Here is a 6,627-nt window from a genome sequence, read left to right on the forward strand (position 1 = left end):
GTGGAGCCTGCTTGGGATTTTCTCTCTCCCTCTCTCTCTGCCCTCCCCCCCCCCCGCAAAAATAAATAAATAAGCAAATTTAAAAAACAAAGAGTTCCAGCGAACCAATGATGAGACTTGAGTTTGAATCTTAGCTCCACTGCATGCTGGTGAGTCCATTTGGACTGAATACCCAGCTTCCCAAACTCAGTCTCCTTACCTTTACAAAAGAGATGAGAAATTCATATAAATTGCCTCACAAAGTACTTCAAAAATATAAGCAATTACATTTACATTTACCTATCAAGAATCCCCTATGACATCTTTTTTTTTTCTGAATTCCTTTGGTTGTAAATATGCCGAATCTCCATCAGTTTATACAAAGGCAACGTCAACACAGAAACACCTGCAGACATCTGCTTTCTGCCTCTTACACTTAACCTTCCCAGCCAAATAAGCCACAATAATATTTATTTATATATATATGTTTTTCATTATTATTTATTATTATTTTATATATATATATATATATATATATATATATATATATATATATGCCCTCTAAGTCATGCCAGGAAGCTAAAGAAGACATCTGGTTTCAGCAAGGTGCACAGCCATGTCTGAGCTAGTGGCTCTCCACCCTGGGCAAGGTCTGCAAATAGCTCTGTTACTGAAGCTGTAAGATTCTTGCCCATCCCCAGTGAGAATCCCAGTGTAACAGAAATGCCGAAGTAAGCACCATTTGGAAACACTCCTTTGCATCCAGTCAGCCTTTTGCCTGGATTAGCCTCCAACTCGACTACATTTTGAGGAGCCACGTAAGTAAGTTCACAGGAAAGCCGGGCCAGACAGAAAGAACATGATAGAATCAATATTCTTGCAAGGAAGGGTCGCCACTTTGTTATGTCCCTGAAAGACAAGCTTACCTTGTGGTTAACTCAGTATCATTTACAACTTCAGGCTTCAAAATGGGCATGAGAATGTGAGGACGTAAAAGGGACTTGATCAGCTTGATCAGTACGAACAGGAAGCCACAATGCCGAGGCAGCCATTTCCGGGGAGAAAAGGAGTCCCCAGGCAACCAGGGTTCTCCTCATGCTTCTGCCAGACAAAGAAGATGCAAACCTAATTTCAGCCCTGAGTCATGCCCCCAGCCCTGACAGTGTGCAAGCCATTTCCAGATTCTGAGACAGAATATGCAAATGGGGATGGAGAGTCAATAAGAAAACAAAAAATGATTTTCTCATCAAAGGTCAAGAAGGATGAGGGCTTTTTGCCTCCTCTGTTCTTCGCCGGTTCTTCTTCCTCTTCCCTCTCACCAATTCTCTCATTATCGTCTATCCCTGAGTTCCAACTCAAGAGAGGGGCCAAGTCCAGAAATGGATTCTGCCAGGCAGAGAGCATACCTGTTACCTCGCTGGTCTCTCAGCCGCCTCATTTCTCTCCCCACCCGCCCATCCCTTTGGGCTCCTGCTTTAGCCACCACACAGCCTCAACTGTGGCACTTCTCAGCTCAAATGCAGGGAACAGCCTCCCCCTGCCCTCCTAAAACCAGTCATAGTAACATTACTGCACGTGTGCTCAGTACCAGGGACTGCGCAAGGACTTTTCCTTTATTATGCCCAATGCTTCCAAAGACTCTGGGAGGATATTATTATTCTTATTATTGTTATTATCCCCAACGTCATGCAAAATGCACATTAGGTCACATCTGGATTTTCAGCTTTTTTCCCCAGCATTGTTCCTTAAACCCCAACCAAACTGACCTTCTCAACTGTTGCCCGTTCAAGCCTGGTAGTTCTTTCCCTTTGGTTCCTGCTTGTGGTTTCCTTCCAGTGAGCATGCTCTCTTATTTCAGACCTATCCTTTTTTAAAGCTGATCTCAAACACACCTCCTGCAGGAGGACTTCTCATTCCTCTTGGCCAAAAAGAGCACGTTCTCTTAATTATCACAGATACTCTTGTACCACCTTTCAGGACCTCCGTTTGATCTTTTGCATCTCTCTCTCTTTCTCCTCTGCTAGACTGCCCATATTTTCAAGACACTGAATATCATGACACTGATGTCTGTGTTTGGCATTAGGCACACAACACACATTTGCTCAAAGAGTGTCACATGGGTAAATGCCAACCTTGAGGAGAAAACCTAATCTCTGTAGTGTCTTAGACATCTGCTTCTCTCATTGATCAGCTTACTTTTCCCAATTTACCTTTTCACTCACATGTAAAAACCAACATCAAAGTAAGCCCCCTACAGTATTATATCATTTTTCAAAGTACATCAAGTGATGACTATTTTTTTTAAATTTTTTTAATGTTTATTTATTTTTGAGAGAGATAGTCAGAGACAGAGACAGAGTGCAAGCAGGGGAGGAGGAGAGAGAGAGAGGGAGACACAGCAGGGAATCTGAAGCAGGCTGCAGGCTCCGAGCTGTCAGCACAGAGCCCGATGCGGGGCTCGAAATCACACACCATGAGATCATGACCTGAGTTGAAGTCGGATGCTCAACCGACTGAGCCACCCAGGTGCCCCTAAATGATGACTATTTAATCAAGGTTCTGGTTGGCTCCACAGTAAATGGACCCTGACAAGAAATTAAGGGAGAAATCTATACAGAAAACTTTCTGTGCCTATACAGGTTTTCCAAGATTATCCACATTTTCATCTAGATGAGTTTGCACATTAGGAGAAATATGTTAGTATTTTGCTTCATCCTTTTCCCTATCCCTTTCCAAAAGTGGTGACAATAGCCACAAGAAAGAGGTGAAAATGTGGAGATGTAGAAAATAAAAGGATTTGTGAATTGATCTGATTTATTACTGCTACATTTCTATAGCAGTAACCATCTGAATATAAAAAGAAAACCAGGGCACCTGGGTGTCTCAGTGAGGTAAACGTTCAGCTCTTGATTTCAGCTCAGGTCGTGATCTCATAATTTGGGGGAGGGAGCCCCACATCAGGCTCTGTGTTGACAAAACAAACTCTGCTTGGGATTCTCTCCCTCCCCCATTCTCTCTCTCTTTCCCCCAAAACGGATAGATAGATAGATAGATAGATAATTTAAAAAAGGAAATCAGTTCCCCAAATATTTCTTATATTAAGAAGTTTGATATTAAGTGGAATGTCCTCTTGGATTTATCTTTTTTTTTTAATTTTATTGTAATTATTTGGAGTTGATATGTAGAATTTAAAACCTGACCAATCTTGCCAAGGTTGTAAGAGAAATCTACTACCAAGTATAAGCAAGGATAGTATTCAAACTGTAGTCTTACCAATTTTATTAAATGTCTTTATTTCCTAGATGCCAAATCTTAAAAAGAGCTCAGGAAACAGAATTAACTTGCTCTTTTCCATAACTTTTGTGAATGTTGGGCTAATTGCTAAACTCTCTAAGCCTCATTTCCTGTATTATAGAAATAGGTAATATCATATAACTCAGAAATACAACGAGGAATACAAGAAATAGTATGAAATACCCCAGTGTCATACGTGGTTCATAACCACACGTGTTAGTTTCCTTTTTATTTATTTTTTATATTTTGAGCGAGAGTCTCTAAAATTGTCACAAGCACATACATAATTAATTGAAAAAAAAAAGGAAAGGGTTTTGTTCTTGAAATGATGGTCATGAAAATATTGTAAGACAATTTATTGGAAGTATGGATGAGATTGGGGAGGAACACAATAGGAAGAGGAAGTCCTCCAGGTTATTTTTAAATACACCAGATTTCAGTTTATATTGGTATTTGCATATAGTGTCCCTTCCAACCTCATCTTGATAAGCAAGACCTTAAAGAAAGGCTTTTCTTGAAATTTTGGTCAAGAAAACATTTCAAATTAAAAAAAAAATCTTCATTGAAAGAAATAACATTTATTATTTTTTTTAATGTTTGTTTCTGACAGAGAGAGACAGAGACAGACACAAGCAGGGGAGGGGCAGAGAGGGAGGCAGACACAGAATCCCAAGCAGGCTCCAGGCTCCGAGCTGTCAGCACAGAGCCCGACGCGGGGCTCGAACCCATGAACCGCGAGATCATGACCTGAGCCGAAGTCAGATGCTCAATCGACTGAGTAGCTCAACCACCCCAACATTTCAAAGTGATCATTGACTTTGCCAGGACTGAAAAGAATTAGGAATCAATCAGTTACTGACCATATGCTATGTTCTTTTTAAAATCACATCTTCTTCCCATTTCTGCTTCTCTGCTCTATTCCGTGAATGTCCAGCTTAAGGGGCTACAATCATGATCTGGTCCTACACCCAAATGCCAGGTGATACCCATACACAGCCACCCAAGATCTGAGACGGTTACGTTAAAAAGTTGATTTGTGAATATATGAACGATGAAGTTTATCTCTCTCCTTTCACTTACAAATGTATATCCAGAGGCTCTGAGGGCTCTCAGGTTGCCGTTCAGAAATTGGAGAAAGAAAAACAGAAACAGGGATATGTGAGATACTTTCAAATATGAAAGAATATTCACTTCTGTTCATTTGTATTGATCAAGTCCTACATATCACAAATATGCTTGAAATTTCCGGCATATTATTTAAATGCTGTATTTCCTGTTCCTCCTTTAAAGCTGCTATATGTGAGAAGGTATGCAGAGAAGCAGAAGATGTTGGATTTACAAATAATACATTTATAAAAATACGTGTAACAAATACGTGATATATAAACATATGCATCAAAAGGACATTCTTTATAAGATTGGGAGTGGCATGTGAGGTCACATGAATCTTCATGAACCTCCAAGAACAGTCAAATCCTATAAGTTGAGCAATATACGATACAAAACAGGACCCCAGTATTTATTAAATGTATTTAAAATATAAATAAAGAAGGAAATAATAGTATGGGGCCACATAATTTTATAATCACTGAATTGGCAAAATCAATCCGAATCATGTCAAATCTAGCAGGGGGCTATATTTGAAAAGTGCTAGGGGTTCCCCGGGTGGCTCAGTGGGTTAAGCATCTGACGTCAGCTCAGGTCATGCTGTCACAGTCTGTGAGTTGGAGCCTCGTGTCCAGCCCTGTGCTGAAAGCTCAGAGCCTGGAGCCTGCTTTGGTTTGTGTTTCCCTCTTTCTCTGCCCCTTCTCTCCCTTCCTCTCTCTTTCTCTCTCTCTCTTTCTCTCTCAGTAAATAAACATTGAGGGGTGCTGAGAAAGGTATCACACTAGTAAGATAATTTGGGATTCATAATGCCCATTGAAGTGGTCATTAAAAATTAAAAACAAAATACTGTAGTGACATGGAAAAAAAAACACCCACAAAATGTACCTGATGAGGAATATTTATTTTTGCTGAAAATATCCCACAATCACACACGGTATCATGAACTATTTTGCTTAAAATATTCCATAACATCTCCTAGCACACCGTAAATCAATTTCTTTATTTTTTCGCAGACAAATCTTTTCAGACTTCCCCTTCTCACTCATGATCTTGCAGCTGAATAATGTTAAATTTTTCTGCTCCAGTTGACAGGGGATCCTGTTAGGAGGAAAACAGTGTTTGTCATTTTCTTGCTTCTTTATTTGGGCATGTTGCTGGGTAACATTCTGATCATTACCACTGTCAAGGCCCCCCGGGGAACTCAGGAGTCCCGTGTGAGTCTTCCTAGCCCACCGATCCTTATCTGACACCTGCTTCTGTACTTCCGTAGCCCCTAGAATGATTGTGGATGCCCTTTCAAAAAAGACCACTATCTCAGTGAGTGCGTGATACAGGTCTTCTCGTTCCATTTCTTTGGCTGCCTGGAGATCTTCATTCTCATCCTCATGGCCGCTGACCGCTATGTGGCCATCTGTAAGCCCCTGCACTACACAACCATCATGAGTCGACGGGTCTGTGCTGTGCTGGTGGCTATGGCCTGGGTGGGGTCCTGTGTACGTTCTTTAGCTCAGATTTTTCTGGCCTTGAGTTTACCCTTCTGTGGTCCCAATGTGATCGATCACTATTTTTGTGACTTGCAGCCATTGATGAGACTTGCCTGTACAGACACTTATGTAATCAACCTACTCTTGGTGTCCAATAGTGGGGCCATTTGTACCCTGAGTTTTGTCATGCTGATGTGCTCCTATGTTAGCATCTTGTATTCTCTGAGAAACCACAGTGCTGAAGGGAAGAGAAAAGCCCTCTCCACCTGTGTCTCCCACATCATTGCGGTCATCTTGTTCTTCAGTCCTTGCATATTTATATACACACGCCCTGCAACCACCTTCCCCATGGATAAGATGATAGCTGTGATTGGAGCGCCTGGGTGGCTCAGTCAGTTAAGGGTCCGACTTCAGCTCAGGTCATGATCTTGCGGCTCACGAGTTCAAGCCCCAGGGTCCAGCCCCATGATCAGGCCCCACCGTAGGGCTGCAACCAGCAGCATCCGGCTGCCACCGGCTCTGTGCCGACAACTAGGAGCCTGGACCCTGTTTCAGGTTCTGGGTCTCACTCTCTCTCTCTGCCCCTCCCCCACTTGCGCTCTGTCACTCTCTCAAAAATAAACTTAAAACAAAAAAAGATGATAGCTATGTTTTATACAAATGAGAAATGTTTGCTCAACCCTCTGATTTATATGCTGAAGAATGCAGCAGTGAAAAATACCATGGGAAATTATGGCGCAAGAAGTTGATCTCAGATGGCTAA

At 41.6% G+C, this 6,627-nt stretch overlaps 1 pseudogene; it reads left to right on the forward strand.

The window, feature by feature from the left end:
• The first annotated feature begins 5,453 nt into the window (after positions 1-5,453).
• On the forward strand, positions 5,454-6,627 carry LOC132660680 (olfactory receptor 4C16-like; annotated as a pseudogene).

The sequence above is a fragment of the Panthera onca genome, chromosome D1 (assembly GCF_046562875.1).
Source record: "Panthera onca isolate mPanOnc1 chromosome D1, mPanOnc1 haplotype 2, whole genome shotgun sequence".
Lineage (NCBI taxonomy): Eukaryota > Metazoa > Chordata > Mammalia > Carnivora > Felidae > Panthera > Panthera onca.